General features: G+C 36.4%; 1 pseudogene; it reads right to left on the bottom strand.

Annotated features, from left to right (window-relative positions):
- The window catches only part of LOC137248799 (protein retinal degeneration B-like), a 33,890-nt pseudogene extending 17,235 nt beyond the window's left edge, over positions 1-16,655 (bottom strand).
- Positions 16,656-17,514: the final 859 nt, after the last annotated feature.

Raw genomic sequence — 17,514 nt, 5'->3', positions numbered from 1 at the left:
TGGCCTTCAAGGCTAGCATTTAAAAAGGATCATAATCATTTCAAAAATTCGCTTGGGAACAGTTCAAAGCAAAAAGGTTGAAGAAACTAAGAATGTCTCCTCCGTTCTCAATATATGAGATGAAAGGTGGATCATGGATTAAACAATAGAAATATATAAATAAAATCTGAAAACTGATCTTATGTTAAAGCCTTGAAACTTTAGTTGAGGGTGGGAACAGTAGATAGATGACAAATGGGGACAGATACGTTTTATGAACTCGTTTAAGAACAGATATAAATAGGAAAGCTTGTACGAAGTACAGTGATAGAATTTTGTTTTTTTTAAGTACTCTATAAATTTATCATGACCCGTAGTTTTTATCCAAGGACTACGAAACTGCTTAGGTTGAGAGGGCATTAATGGGAACTATTCACCATACCACTAGAACAAGTTAATATTGTGAATTATATTATTATTCTCCAATTAGCGGAGGAAGTGATGAAACGACTACTCTTTCTCCTCATCCCGACAACTTCTGCAGATGGAACGCTGTGAGCATATGCTCTTGTATGAAAATCGGTGAATTAGTGCAATATGTTAATCATAAGAAAAAATTTCACGCCTTTCACAAACATTGTCATAAGAACGTCAATACCGGACAATCATTTCGGTTAGGTGCGATCAAGTTTGTTGGCCTAGAACTGTATTCTGCGGTTTTCCTCAAAAGATAACTTAATGATGGTCGCTTGTGACTGTCGACCTCGTTTATATCCATTTCGGAATATCGAGATACTCTATGAACGCCAGCCCAGCTCGACCCCTCCTTGCAAGATATCGCGGGTGCAAGCAAAAATCGTTACATTGACCTCTAAGATTTTATTGTTTTGGAGCAGGGTAGCTGCTGCTTCGAGTACGACGAAGCCCATGATCTCCTTTCATTCCTCGCCCGAAGTATATCTTATATTTTGTATAAGTCAACCACTTCGGTAATAAAGTCCCTGTTATATGTTAGGCCAGATTTGACTCCGTTTAACGCCAAATTGTCATGTCAGCTAATATCTTATTTATACATTCTGGATTCTGTTAGATTCTGTTAGTCTCAAGAAGTTGGAGGAAGAAATTTTGATTTTTCTAATGAACGGGCGACGCTGCAGATCAGCTGTTTTCCCTGGTTCGCTGAACTGATAATCAGTTCTTACGGTGCATCTCACTAGCGAGTCAGCTTTGTAGGTGTACGAGTCAGCTAGAGTCATGTCTGTGGGACTAATACTAAAATATTTTCACTTACACATCGAAACTGACTCTTGAATCTGATTCACTGTGTGTAGACCCTATTAGAAGTATTTTTTTTTTTCGAGATATCATCGGTTTATATTCTGTCACATGTTCTCGAGGTTGTTGAACTCTACGGTACATATGTTTTTTCTCTAAACCTCAAGCTCTCACCAAAATAAAAAACACCTAATCAAATTTTTTTCTTTAAAATAACCAATACTCACCTGTCCAAAATGAATGCAATCACATCGGCGCTTTCCCAATAACTGGCATGGAACAAATGCGGCAAAGCGTGAGCTGGAAAATTACTCAAACCTTCCGGGCAATATAAAGCGTAATCTAAACGTTTTGTGCCCCACCATTTCATTTGGACTGCAGATATAATGTATATATGTAATTTATATGATTAATAAGTCTAATTTTACAAATATTAATATTGGATGTAAATTAGGTTTTTAAGCAACATTTTCAAAATTATTTTTGTCAGATAAACATATCACATAAAATTCTAAGGCAAAAAGAAATGCATTACCAATTTTGAGACTTAAGCCAAAGAAGCTAACTACTTTGCTCTTATATTGAAGGATATTGCGAACTCATTTCGAGTTTTCGAAACTTGTGTTAGCTTTTGTTCTTTCATTTTCGAAAAAGGCTTCTTGGACTTATTTTCACTAAAACAATCTGATAGAAAAAATGTCGCCAAAAGAAACTGGTCCATTCTAATGTAATTATGTTATAGTTATTTTCCAAGTGTGAGTTGCTTTGCAGTGCTACAAGGCTTTATAAGAGTAACGTGTTATGTTTAGGGAAACTTTCTCTCTAAAACTTATGCTCAAGCTTTCTAAATTAACTAGCAACTTACGTGAGTGGATTGTACTTAGCGATATAATTTCAATTAGACCAGATATAGTACTTTGCATGGAAGCATCCGATAAACGTCTGCCACTAAATATATTGTTGGCATCGTTAAAATGCTGTGGGTGAGACTGAATGACCTCCACTGTAAAAAAAGGTAAATAAATATATTGAAAAATTTTCTATTAATTAGAAACTCACATAAATGATAAGGCTGCCCATTGCCTAATGGATACTTAGCATAGCGTGGAACATTTACTGGTGCCAACATGGAAAACCTGGCGCTGAGCAATGGCTCCAGACGGGAAGCAATTGGATCGGTATATTGGAATAAATTGTACACTTGATTACAGTTTGGTCGGACCATGGCTGTGCGAAAGATACACAACTCATTAATATAAGTGGCAAAACTTTACAAACTTCAAGCGCAACTTACCCGCTTGCCAACACAATGGAAAGCGGTGAGCCAAACATAAAAAAATCACCCACTTCAAACTCCAGCTTATTACCACGCGAATCACTCGATGAGGAGCGTCGACGACGTGGCGATGGCGCAACCAATAAACGTTTCGCATCTAAATCTGAATCGACAAAACGTTCATCGTCATCTGTGCGCGATGAACGGCTACCGCCACCAAAATCATCAGCACCACCACCATCAGAGGAATTACCGCGGCACAACGCTTCATAAGCCAACAGCGGACCCATAGAATCACCCAGCATTACCACTTGACCGGCGAAACCGTGACTCTCTTCAGATTTCATAAATTCATGATAAACAATATTTGCTGCTGTCACTGTCTTATTAACGATATCTTGAAATTCTGGTGATGCCACCGATAGCAACGGTATTGCGCCAATAGGTACATCGGCTATATTTGGTATATCGGCTGCCGATGGCGAAGCATCAAATGAGTATGGACTAAGGCTGTTGTTGTTGTTGTTGTAGCGATTAGGTTACTCCCCGAAGGCTTTGGGGAGTGTTATCGATGTGATGGTCCTTTGTCGGATACAGATCCGATACGCTCCGGTAGCACAGCACCATTAAGGTGCTGGCCCGACCATCTCGGGAACGATTTATATGGCCGCAATAAACCTTCAGGCCATCCCTCCCTTCCCACCCCCAAGTTCCATGAGGAGCTTGGGGTCGCCAGAGCCTCGTCTGTTAGTGAAACGGGATTCGCCGCTCGAAGGTGAGGTTGACAATTGGGTTGGAGAAGCTATATATTGCGCTACACAACCCCTTGAAACCCTGGACTAAGGCTAGAGAGTATTCCTAATGCATCGGTACAAATGGAAGGACATGGAACCATTTTTATTGTGACATGACTCAGCAAACTTGGATAATGTTGACGCATAACCCCCTCGAAAGCGCCGCGAAATGTGGTAATGTCTGACTTCTTGGCGGTCAGCTCACTGATGGCGTCTGAAATGAACAAAAAAAACAAAAAAAAAAACATTATTAGCTTCATTTTGTAAGCATTTACTTCTCACGTCTTACCTAAAACGCTGCCCGCATGTACGAGTATGAGTATAGTGGTGCAACAAGATGGTGCACCTGGCGAACCTAGCGGTGAAGTTTCATGTGCACGATCTATGCTAGCCGAGGAACGAAGTTGACGCTTATTGCCACGTTCGGAAGCTTGATTAAGCTTTTGTTAAAATTGCCTGTTAGCCTAGGTATGTATGTTACACTGTAAAATTGTTTAGGTCTGGCATCGGTATTTTCTGTAGTGTTGTTGATTTTTGTGTGTTTAATCTGGGCCCGAATTACGTTTTCCGTGAACCGAACTCTCGTCTCTTAAAAGTACTTATTTGGTATTACGAGATACGTGAACGAATAGCTGCTATCAAAATTCCGTATTATGTGTTCAGTGAACGTACACAACAAATTGTAAAAATATAAAATAAGTAAAAGTATTTATAATTATATATTTTAGATAGATCGCGAAATCTGAAAACGGAAGCTGACAAATTTGCCTTTGAGATTAGCACAAGTTGTTTTATTATTTTAATGGTGAATGTGTCATGCTGCCGTATAGAACTGGACTAAAATTCCATTCGTGCTCCATTAACGATTTCGGACAATATTACTTTATTGAATTCATTAGGTTTAAGTAAATTAAAATTGGTCCGAGCAAAAACTAGAAGCATCAGTAAAATGAAAACTTTAGTTTTGGCAACTAGGAGGAACTCTCTTCCACCTCTTTTTTATATCTATTATTAATTGTGCACTCATCACTAGAAATACCTGTGTTAATTTCTTTGTAAGCACTTCTTTTCCCCTGTTTTCCTTTTAAAAGTTGCTTAGGAATTTATTCCACAATGTAAATAAATAATTTTTCTTATTTACAATTAGAATATCATATTTAACTGTCAAAATATCTATTACAAATCACCATTCAATCTATTATTGCCTGTCATAAATTACGATACGTTACTGAACGTACCTCATAATACCAATATTGCCATTCGTACGATCAGTCACGTAATCTTTATTCGTTCGATTGCCGTTTCGATCACGGAATATGTAATTCGAGCCCTGTTCCATTTCCTGTTTTATTAGATTTTGTATGAGTGTGTGAGGGTAATTATTTTGTATTAATATATTAGTGATTTTTTTCAAATTTTTATCCCAGAATTTTTGGTGGGAAATTTTCAGCACTTTATATATGAGGTTTTTTGCGGTATTCAATTTATATTTAGAGGGTTGGGCTGAAAGATAATTAATTAAACACCCAGATGAAGTGGGTTTGGTATACCAATCTAGCACAAGTTTATTGTCCATTTTGAAGATACGTGTGTCTAGAAAGGGGATACTGCCATTATTTTCAACTTACACCGTGAAATTGAGTTTGTTGTGGTACTTGTTGAGGGTATGTAGGATTTGATCTAAGTCCCTTCTCTTCACGATAGCAAATATATCATCCACGTATTTACATAATAATTTTATATTTATATTTGACCTTTCTTTAAGTTCTGCCATAGCGTCATTTAATAGGTCACCAATACCAAGTCGGCTATAGTAGGAGAGAATGGGTTTCCCATCGGTATTCCATAGGTTTGAGCGTAAAGCCTATCGCCCCACAGGAAATAATTATTATCTTTTAAACAAAAGTTCAGTAATTCCAGAAATTGTTTTTTTGTGATGGAGTTTCTTCTGGAGATCTCATCCCATTTTTTCATTATTATCTTGATCGCGAGCATCGTAGGTATATTAGTAAACAATGATACTACATCAAACGACACCAGTATGTCGTCGTCGGAAAGATTTATATTGTTGATTTTTTCTTTGAATTCAAAGGCATTTTTTATATTGAGTTCATCAGATATTAAATCTTTGAGGATATATCCAACATATCTAGATAATCTGTAACATGGTACATTTATAGACGATACCATTGGACGGAATGGATGACCAGGTTTGTGTATTTTAGGCAAGCCATACATTCTGGGGGCATTAGCAGTTGAGCACATAAGCTGTTGTTTTTCTTTTAAGGTAATGGCTTTGTTTTTGTATAAGTCTTCTACTAGTACATTGTTTTTCCTTTGGAGTTCATTAGTAGGATCATTCCTAAGTGTTTTATATGTGTTTTTGTCGTCTATTATTTTCCTAATTTTTTCGGTATATTCTTCTTTGTATAGTACCACGGTTTTGTTTCCTTTGTCGGCGTCAGTTATAATAATATTTTTGTGTGCATTCAAAAATAATTTGGTTTTTTTAAATGTTTCCAAAATAAACTTTTCTTTGGATTTATGCTTATTACCTCGTTTGAATTGTTTTATTTTTATTTTTTTGTTGTTATTTTCTTTTTAATGTACGTTCTGTTCAAAAACTTTTTATTTTTTTGTTGTTATTTTCTTTTTGATTTTTTGTTTGTTTTGTATTTTTTCATTAAATCTAAGATTTCTTAGAACTTTAGACATTATTGATATGAAATAAGTAACATTAAATGAAAAAGGTTTAAAACAAAAATAAACAATAAAAAAAATTTATTCAATTGATGTAACTTGTTACTTTTCTAAAAATTACTTTTATTTATTATTACTAAAATTTTTATACTCAGTTAAGCAGAGCTCACAGAGTATATTAAGTTTGATTGGATAACGGTTGGTTGTACATATATAAAGGAATCGAGATATATATAGACTTCCATATATCAAAATAATCAGGATCGAAAAAAATTTGATTGAACCATGTCCGTCCGTCCGTTAACACGATAACTTGAGTAAATTTTGAGGTATCTTGATGAAATTTGGTATGTGGGTTCCTGAGCGCTCATCTCAGATCGCTATTTAAAATGAACGATATCGGACTACCACGCCCACTTTTTCGATATCGAAAATTTCGAAAAACCGAAAAAGTGCGATAATTCATTACAAAAGACAGATAAAGCGACGAAACTTGGTAGGTGAGTTGACCTTATGACGCAGAATAGAAAATTAGTAAAATTTTGGACAATGGGCGTGGCACCGCCCACTTTTAAAAGAAGGTAATTTAAAACTTTTGCAAGCTGTAATTTTGCAGTCGTTGAAGATATCATGATGAAATTTGGCAGGAATGTTACTGCTATTACTGTATGTACGCTTAATAAAAATTAGCACAATCGGAGAAGCACCACGCCCACTTTTAAAAAAAAAATTTTTTTAAGTAAAATTTTAACAAAAAATTTAATATCTTTACAGTATATAAGTAAATTATGTCAACATTCAACGCCAGTAATGATATGGTGCAACAAAATACAAAAATAAAAGAAAATTTCTAAATGGGCGTGGCTCCGCCCTTTTTCATTTAATTTCTCTAGGATACTTTTAACGCCATAAGTCGAACAAAAATTAACCAATCCAATTTGGTAGGGGCATAGATTTTATGACGTTAACTGTTTTCTGTGAAAATGGGCGAAATCGGTTAATGCCACGCCTAGTTTTTATACACAGTCGTCCGTCTGTCCTTCTGCATGGCCATTAACACGATAACTTGAGCAAAAATCGACATATCTTTAATGAACTTAGTTCACGTGCTTACTTGAACTCACTTTATCTCGGTATGAAAAATGAACGCAATCCGACTATGACCACGCCCACTTTTTCGATATCGAAAATTACGAAAAATTAAAAAAATGCCATAATTCTATACCAAATACGAAAAAAGGGATGAAACATGGTAAGGTAATTGGATTGTTTTATTGACGCGAAATATAACTTTAGAAAAAACTTTATAAAATGGTTGTGACACCTACCATATTAAGTAGAAGAAAATGAAAAAGTTCTGCAGGGCGAAATAAAAAACCCTTAAAATCTTGGCAGGTACTACATATATAAATAAATTAGCGGTATCCAACAGATGATGTTCTGGGTCACTCTGGTCCACATTTTGGTCGATATCTGGAAAACTCCTTCACATATACAACTACCACCACTCCCTTTTAAAAGTCTCATTAATACCTTTAATTTGATACCCATATCGTACAAACTCATTCTAGAGTCACCCCTGGTCCACCTTTATGGCGATATGTCGAAAAGGCGAACACCTATAGAACGAAGGCCCACTGCCTTTTAAAAATACTCATTAACACCATTCATTTGATACCCATATTGCACAAAAGCATTCTAGGGTCACCCCAGCTCCACCGTTATGGCGATATCTCGAAACGGCGTCCACCTATGGAACTAAGGATTACTCCCTTTTAAAATACTCATTAACACCTTTCTTTTGATACCCATATTGTACAAACAAATTCTAGGGTCACCCCTGGTCCACCTTTATGGCGATATCTCGAAAATGCGACCACCTATACAACAACCACCACTCCCTTTTAAAACCATCATTAATACCATTAATTTGATACCCATATCGTACAAACACATTCTAGAGTCACCCCTGGTCCACCTTTATGGCGATATTTCGAAACGGCGTCCACCTATAGAACTAAGGTCCACTCCCTTTTAAAATACTCATTAACACCTTTCGTTTGATGCCCGTATTGTACAAACAAATTCTAGGGTCACCCCTGGTCCACCTTTATGGCGATATCTCGAAACGGCGTCCACCTATGGAACTAAGGATTACTCCCTTTTAAAATACTCATTAACACCTTTCTTTTGATACCCATATTATACAAACGCATTCTAGAGTCACCCCTGGTCCACCTTTATGGCGATATCTCGAAAAGGCGACCACCTATACAACAACCACCACTCCCTTTTAAAACCCTCATTAATACCTATAATTTGATACCCATATCGTACAAACACATTCTAGAGTCAACCCTGGTCCACCTTTATGGCGATATTTCGAAACGGCATCCACCTATAGAACTGAGGCTCACTCCCTTTTAAAATACTCATTAACACCATTCGTTTGATGCCCATATCGTACAAACACATTCTAGAGTCACCTCTGGTCCACCTTTATGGCGATATTTCGAAACGGCATCCACATATAGAACTAAGGCCCACTCCCTTTTAAAATACTCATTAACACCATTCGTTTGATGCCCATATTGTACAAACAAATTCTAGGGTCACCCCTGGTCCACCTTTGTGGCGATATATCGAAACGGCGTCCACCTATGGAACTAAGGATTACTCCCTTTTAAAATACTCATTAACACCGTTCATTTGATACCCATATCGTACAAACGCATTCTAGAGTCAACCCTGATCCACCTTTATGGCTATATCCCTAAATGGCGTCCACCTATAAAACTATGGCCCACTCCCTCATAAAATACTCTTTAATGCCTTTCATTTGATACACATGTCATACAAACACATTCCAGGGTTTCCCTCGGTTCATTTTGCTACATGGTTATTTTCCCTTATGTTGTCACCATAGCTCTCAACTGAGTATGTAATGTTCGGTTACACCCGAACTTAACCTTCCTTACTTGTTTTTTTTATTTTTGTTTTTTATTTTTTTCATTAGTGACACCATTAAGCGCTTCTGTCAAATCTTCTTTTGTGTAACGAGCTTTTGTCATTTTTTCTATAAAATTAAGTTATTAACCCAATAATCAGCGAATAGAGATCGAATTAAGTTTGAGGCAGTTTTCTTAAATTTATTTGAAAAAATACGCGCATAAATAACTCCACTCCAAAAATGCGTGCTTTCCTGCTGAAATATAAATGGGCAGTATACCACGAAATTAGGGGCATGCACAAAATTTGGTGTACGTAAATTCGTGGTATCGCTTTAAACGGTAATTCGAGGTTTATATTAAAAATTTTTTTTTTTCTATTATCAATATTCATTCAAAACTATAGTAGAGAAGTTGAAATCTTGATACCTTTTTTTTAAATTAAATGAAAAATTATTGAATAAACAAAAGTTCCATAACGCCATTATTTCGTTAAAATGTTGTGCTTCGCAGAGCTTTTTGATTAAAATATTAACGAATAGATTAATAAAAGTGTGCCACGAAATTAAATTAAAATCTTCCTCGGGGGTTTATTTAATATTTCATTTCATTTCATTTCATTTATTTAAATAAAAAAAATGTAAGGCGCGATAACCTCCGAAGAGATCTAAGGCCGAGCTTCTCTTCCAATTTGCGTCGTGCTCCTCTTGATTTTCCCTACAAATTGGCCGGACGGGACCTACATGCTTTATGCCGACTCCGAACGGCATCTGAAAGGCAGATGAGTTTTCACTGAGAGCTTTTCATGGCAGAAATACACCCGGAGCGCTTGCCGAGGGGCGACTCCGCTTAGAAAAATTTTCTTCTAATTGAAAAATCTTATTTCTAAAATTTTGATGTTGCTTTGCCCGGGGTTTGAACCCAGGGCATACGGTGTGGTAGGCGGAGCACGCTACCATCACACTACGGTGATCGCCATTTCATTTATTTATTACGGCAAAAAAGCCTAATTCATAAATTAAATTATATTACAATTTACTATCTTATTGCTAAGGTTTTACAATATTCATAAAGTTTTGCTTTAAAAGCTACGATTTCATTACAACTTTTTATATCTATAGGCAGTTCATTGAAACTTTTTAGACCTTTATAAAAAATATGTTGCTGATCTATTTCAGTTCTAAATAAAGGCAGTTTGAAATTGTGTTTATTCCTTGTATTAATGTTATGTGTTTGCTTAACTAATACTACGTTTTTACTTAGATATTCATGTACATTTTCACTTTTAATATTAAATATAAACTTCATAGCGTGAAAAAAAATCTTTTGCTTGACACTTAACCAGTTCAAACTTCTCAGCATATCAGCCGTACGATTATCTCTAGGTTTTTTAAGAATAAATCTCATACATCTGTTTTGCATCTTTTGAAGTTTATCTATTTCTTTGTCTGGCACAATGAATCGAATAGATGGGCAGTTTACAAAGTGCGGTTCTATAATGGACTTATATATAATTATTTTGTACTTTTTTTGAATATATTTGGATGTTCTCTGCATAACCCCAATTTTTTTCGCAACTTTCTGGACTGTGTAGTTTATATTTTCTTCAAACTTGAGTTTGTTATCAATTATAATTCCCAAATATTTTATACTGTCAACTTTTTGTATGCTTTCATCATTTATTTTTAAACCAATTATATCCTCATTAACGTTCCTCCATGTTATTATCATAAATTTCGTTTTATTTATATTCAGTTTCAGTCTATTTCCGCACAACCATTTATACAGGTTATTCAAAATTAAAATACTTAAAAAAATAGAGTTTCTTATAAAATGTTAAAGAAAATATGAAAAACATAAAGTATTATATTACCCTACATCACAAAAAAGTATGTCCCTAATTCCGTGGGTTAGAAATATTAAAAAAAAAAAGTAAAAAAAAAATTATTGGTATGAGTTTTGCAGTAATAGAAATGTTTAAGATATGTTCACTAAATATCAAAAAATTATCATCATAAAAAAATTTACCGATACAATTTTTACAGGCTTAAGAAAATACACTATACCTTAACACTTTTCTTAAGAGGCCTCCTTACAATAGGCTTATTTTCCGAACTTCCAACTATATATTGCTTGATATTTAATATTAGGTTTAATATTAAAAATTAGTAAAATATCAATTATTATACCGTAAAAACGAATTTTTATTATGAAATTTTCAGTTTAAAGAAACACTCCCCCAATTCTTTGATTGGAAGAAAAAATCGAAATGCCCCGAAATAACGTACTACCACGAAATTAGGGACACTTACCTTATAATTTGAAGTATAAGTACTCTAAAGACCATTTTGCATTATTGAATATTGGAGTTATTTATTCAACAGTTTAGCGATTCGAACGTTAGCAGTAGGTTTGGAATAAGCGGAATTTCTCTAACTTCGTTACAATATAATGTAAATCACAATCACAATTTTTGTCTCAGCAAAGAAATTAGCTGCGACATCGTGAGTTAAGGCATTTGTGATTTGGTCAGCGATTACTACTGATATTGTCACACCGACAGAAAGATCAAACTAAATCGCAGGGATATATTCAAAGAAATCACCGTGACTGAGCTAGATTTCGTTCGGAAGCATGTTTATCACAAAACGGCTCTGATCAGAGAAGTCCTTATCTGCGAAATATTAGGCAATGAGATTGTGATTGCAATAGCTACTGCTAGTTAGTCGCAGCACAAATCACAGATACATAATTTATCATATGAAAGAATCTGTAATTGGGTCGATGTTTCTGATTATTGATAAGTATGATTGGGAGTGTGAGACGCGTCAGTTACGGTAATTCTTCTGAACCTGTAACTCCAATTCGCTGTGCTCTTTTAGATGCTCTGATGAAGTCACAATTACAGACGTAATTTCCATCTCCTTAAGAAACTATGTTTTCGGTATATAAAGTACTTACCAACGCAGTCGAAGAACTCTTCGTCAGAGTTCGACTTAGTATCCACCTCTAAACGTTCCATACGCCAATTTGCAACCTGAAATTTTTGAATAATTAGTTATTTTGCTGGGAGCAATACTTTTGTAAAAGACTATAACAACGAGGTGGTTCGGTTTACAAAGTGAGTAGGCGTTTTCAAACAGCGAAATGAAAATGGCGCCATCTATGTGTTACATTTAACAAGATTTAAACTTCTGTGTGGAAAGTTCTTTTCACTCTAGAACCGACCACACCAAACGTTCGCTTTAGTTTTGTTGTAAAACTAGAAAACTTCTATAAGAAAGAAAACCAATTAAACAATAAAAATAAAAAAAGGCATACGATTTTGCGATCAGATATTACATTTAGTAAAACAAAGAAACTTACGCGTTTGTGGTGTGTACTCTTAGCATGCGGCTATTAATAAATTTTTTTAATTAGTGTTTTCGTTTAAATTTAAAAAAATAGTGTTAACAAGAAGAAATACAAATGCAAGTTTTGCAAAGTAATGGAAAATTGAATGCCTTGAAGGGTGAAGGAGGTCGCAAAGTAAGCATCCTTTTAAAATTAGATACTAATTTAATTGGAACTCAGTCGAGAGAATGCATAATTTAAGAGGTAAGATTTGCCCTCGTATTAAAACCCTGAGTTTGTAGAAGGAATACATATTAAGTTAGATTTTAAAATTTTTCTTTCGTTACTTCCAATTTCGCCCGAGCATAGATGGAAGGAACGAAAGACACCTCGGCTATCTTAATCGCTTCAATTACTTGCTTACTTAATTGGCGCTTAACCGCTTAAACCGTTATGGCCGTCCTACAAAGCGCACCAGTCGCCCCTTCGCTATGCCTAATGGCACCAATTGGTCACACCAAGGGAGTTTAAATCGCTTTCCGGAGTGGTGGCCGCCCACTTCCTCTGCTTCCATTGGCGGGTTCCGATAAAAATACTTTCTTAGCCGGCGCGTCATCTCTCATTCGCATAGCATGGCCTAGCCAGCGTATCCGCTGCGTTTCAATTCGATAGATTATGTTTATGGCTGCGTAAAGCTCGTACAGCTCATCGTTAAATCTTTTTCGGTACTCGCCATCGCCAACGCGTAGAGGTACCTAAATTTTTCGAAGAACTTTTCTCTTTATCTCTTCAGCTGATGTTGTCATGGTACATGCTTCTGCACCATATAGCAAGAGGGGACGGATAATTGACTTGTAGAGCATCATTTTTGTTTGCCGAGAGAGCACTTTACATGTCAATTGCCTACCTAGTCCAAAGTAGCATTTATTGGCATGAGTGATTCTTTGCTGGATTTCAGAGCTGATATAATTGTTAGTGTTAATGCTAGTTCCCAAATAAACAAATTCTTTTACTATTTCGAAATTATGGCTCCAACAGCCGGAGCGATGTGTTCAATGTGCCCTTGCGAGCAAAGTTGCAACAAAGTTCAAATATCACTTATGGTTGCCGTCACGGCATATCTCCTTAGGAGGTGTAGATACTCATAACTTAAGAAAATGCTTACTTCGATGAAAAGTTTAAAGACACAGCAACAAGAACTTGGTAGACAGGGAACCGCCTCCCAGACGCATATTGAGTAAAATTTGTGAGAATTTCTGTGAGATATCGGAGTTGTTCAGTGTACCAGTGCGGACTTTCAGGTATGCCTCAGTTCGTCATTTGAGCCCAATCTCCACCTAAGCAGAGAAGGACCTCAACATGCCTCAAGCAGCCCTGGTTGCATTAGGTTGAGTTGTAGATACCCCGGTAGGGGAAGCATGCGGGGTTTGATACCACATGCGATTACGGTGATAAAAGTTATAGCAATATAAAAATATAATCTTGAATGAAACCTATGTCGAACTTGGTTGTCAAGACCGAAATATTTTTGCCAATTTTTTTTTTTTTTTGTGTTTGTGTTAGGCTAATTATTGACCACTTTGTTGCTTTAGTGCACTAAAACGGCTCGACGTTATCTAGTTCTGACCATCCGCATAGCTAGCGGAGTTCTGTACTCTCTACTGCCCCCTATGATCACTTCAGTTGCGCGCAGAGAAATTTATGTGACAACTTCTTGGAATACTGATATTGACTCAGATCATCCTTACTTTAGTTTGATCCAGCCACAAACGAGATTAGGCACTTTTAGACTACACTTACGGATGATCTCAGAATTTTGGTAAGACTCTTGGCTTTCGCTTAGACTTTAAGTTCTCTTACAGTATAGATATTATCACATTAAGTGCATTCTTAATCGGCTCAAACTCCGTTTGGAAGAAGAAAAATTAGCCGTTTTTTTTTCACACGCGTATACGTTTACGTTTGCACGTAAAAAAAATGCTTATCCTCGCTTAGATAATGCTTAGGAGACCCATCTAGCGACAGTGGTTAAATAACTAGCTACAGCACAGAGTGTACCGAAAAGCGGAGACACAACCCTTTGATGGCCATAGGGGAGAACATATAGCTGAATCAGTTGCGATGAACTGTGGACACGCATAGAATACATAGAATTGTTGTAGAGGGTGAAAAATAGACAGATATTTCAGTTACATCTGAGTATAATGCGTATTGAAATTAAGTAGGATAAATTTTATGCGCAGCAATTTCAGATGTGTATTTAAAGTTTAACGCTTATCAATCCATATAAAGTTTAAGCGTAAACGTCTATAGATGTAAAAAAAAACACTGCTACTATCTCTAGTTCTAACTCCTTGCAAAAATCCTCTACAAACCTTCCCAGCCAACGTCGATTTTTCTGTAAGCCAGCTAACTTGTCCACTGCCCCAGATTAGTCCAACTCCCCAGTCCTCATACAAGAAAATTAATGAGCAACTGACACATGGGGCAGTTTTCGGCATATAATAGTTTGTCCTATTTGGGACGGAATCTAATTCGGTAAGAATGGTAGTGTGGCCGAAGTTACAAATTCCCTACAACGTATCCCGAAACTTGATCAAAGACCGGGCCACAGTCGACTCGTGTGTAATGTTTAGCGTGCCACCAAAGCCAAGGTAGGTGTTGCTCTAATAGCGCCGTTTATAAAAACCAGCGATATCCGTCCAGTGCGCTCCACTACAGCAGCATCTCATAGAGCATAATTGACTTAACTTCTATCTCATAAAGCAGAACTTGTCAGAGTCCTCACATCTAATAGCTTCTTTGCAGCAGTAGCCTTGACCATGGTTGTCCTCTAGGTTTTCAACCCTCAGACGAAGAGTAGTTCTCGTTGACCTGTCCTTACTTACAATATGTCTGCTATTTTGTCAACAGCAACCCTTTCTATTTCGCATACGTAATGAGAGCACAATGTGCTACGGAATGCCGACCCCTGATGTAGAGATAAATGAAATGGTGGAGGGCTTTTGGGAGATATGACGAGAGTTTGATTTTTTAGAAGTCCTCCTAAGTGATACGCTCCAACCGGCTTTTGAATCGACGGTGCCTTTGGTCATGTTCCCAGTTTAAAAAAATTAGTGCAAATGATGATCATCAAGCGGAACCCTTGTTTGATGGCTTATTATTTAAAAAAAGCTTCTTAATGTCAGTGGGTCCTCGTGTGTAGACGACAATTCCTGACACTTTTCTAGGAACACAAATCCCCTTATTACATTGGTTTTGCTATTGATTAGTGATACACATGAGGCAATTAGTAAATCTAAGGCCTTGATCTTGTGTAGGAACACGAACACTATCATAGATCGTGTATTTTTAGTATGTGTAGATCTCCATTTATGTTATTTTGCTCGATAGCTACTATCATCTCTTCTGGACTACTGTTCGGTAGGTACTAAAAATGTTCCCATCCATAATTCTCATAGCTCTATATCCTATTTCCTCAGCCCTCAAGATATTAAACGACCTTGCCGTTTAAAGCACAAAACGAAAAGTCAGCTAGGCATAAAAGACATTCATGTAAACACAAACGAGATTCGTACTTCGTGTATGATTACAAATTATTTTAACAGTTATGTCATAAATTACACACTTTAGGCAAGCATTTTTTTAGTGAAACACACCAATGATTTTAAATATTCATGATCAAATATTTACCTGCAAATCGAAACTATGCGCCGAGCCAGCTGGCGAATGTAGCGTACCCTTAGAACCGAATTTGGACTTCGTTAATTGTATGCTTTGCGAACGTGAACGTGCGCTCACTTCTTGTCCAGCGTTTTCTTCATCCTCATCTGAAGTGCCGTCAGCACTTGGCGGCTCTTGGGTGACAATCGGTGGTGTTGCGCCACTCGATTTTCTACGTTCACTGCCTGTACTGCTTGTTATTGGTCTGCCATGCAGATCAGCAATGCTGTCGGCTAAAGTTTGTAAATAAATAAAATATTAAGAAGTAAGGACGGGATTGTCTTCGGCTGTGCCGAAGGCTTCATACCTTTCATGAATGGAGTTGAGCAATAATCTTATCCCATTTGTAATATCCGAATAATCGACTGTATAAGATATGTACCCTGCAAAAATTGTTGGATTACGTGTTCCATTTTCTTCATGTTGGAGTAGTCTAACAATACTCCTTTGCAATGCTTTTGTGGACCACCATCAGCCGATCATTGCTCGTTTTTTAACGACCGTGATCACAACACGATGACGATCGAACAGAGTTGCCAAAAGTAATATATTGCATACAAATAACTGATAATAAAATTTTACTATGGCAACTTTGATAAAATGCAACAGCCCACTGGTTTTATGTGTACATACTATAGTATAGAGAAATATTTAGTTTCTTTATTCACGCAAATGCTAAATAACATAAGAATATTCGTAGTATAAAATATAAAAGTTTTATTGCCCCTCTTCATTTACTTTCATTTTAAATTAAATTCACTCCGATAATTCTTTCCGACAACACAATTCCTCTTTAGTATTTTGGCATATGATCCTCTGTGGGTGCTCCATGGAGTACTACAGTGAAAGTACTTTGGAAAGTACTCTCACGTATGTACTCTATGGAATACTCACAAACAAAGCGAGTGTGGGATCACCTATTCCTCTCCTAGGACATCGCAATGTTAATTGGAGCACATTTATTGTATGAATAGAGATTAGTTTTGGAGCACTCCTATACTCCCAAAGGAGTATTCCTTACACTATTTATGGAGTACTCGCGTTTTCTTAAGGGTACTACAATTATATCGAATATACTTATGAGATATTTTCGATAAATATAAAATAAACAAGTAAACCGAACATTACATACCCAGCTGTGCCCTTGAAACGCTGTTGTTGTTTGCTTTGTGCGGTTAATAGTGTTATAAGGCTGCGAAATGGTACATATGCATATTAGGGTGGGTCGATTTGTATGGACAAAAGTTGACCGATATCGGACCATCGATTTTTTGATAGGATTTGGGCTCAAGAAAAAAAGTTCCCCTGCGCATACCCAAAAAAATAATTTTCGAGCCTGCGAAATTTCATTTTTTTTCAACTTTGATTTTTAAGGTTTTTTTCATGACCTACTAAAAGATTTTCATTTGATTGTAAAATTTTCATGTATACCATGTCCGACCCAAAAATGTCCGCTAAAAACGTTGGCGATAACAGTTTTTTGAAA

The sequence above is a fragment of the Eurosta solidaginis genome, chromosome 4 (genome assembly GCF_040869045.1).
Source record: "Eurosta solidaginis isolate ZX-2024a chromosome 4, ASM4086904v1, whole genome shotgun sequence".
NCBI lineage: Eukaryota > Metazoa > Arthropoda > Insecta > Diptera > Tephritidae > Eurosta > Eurosta solidaginis.
The sequence above is the reverse complement of the archived record's forward strand: the minus strand, read 5'-3'. Positions and strand labels throughout refer to the sequence as shown.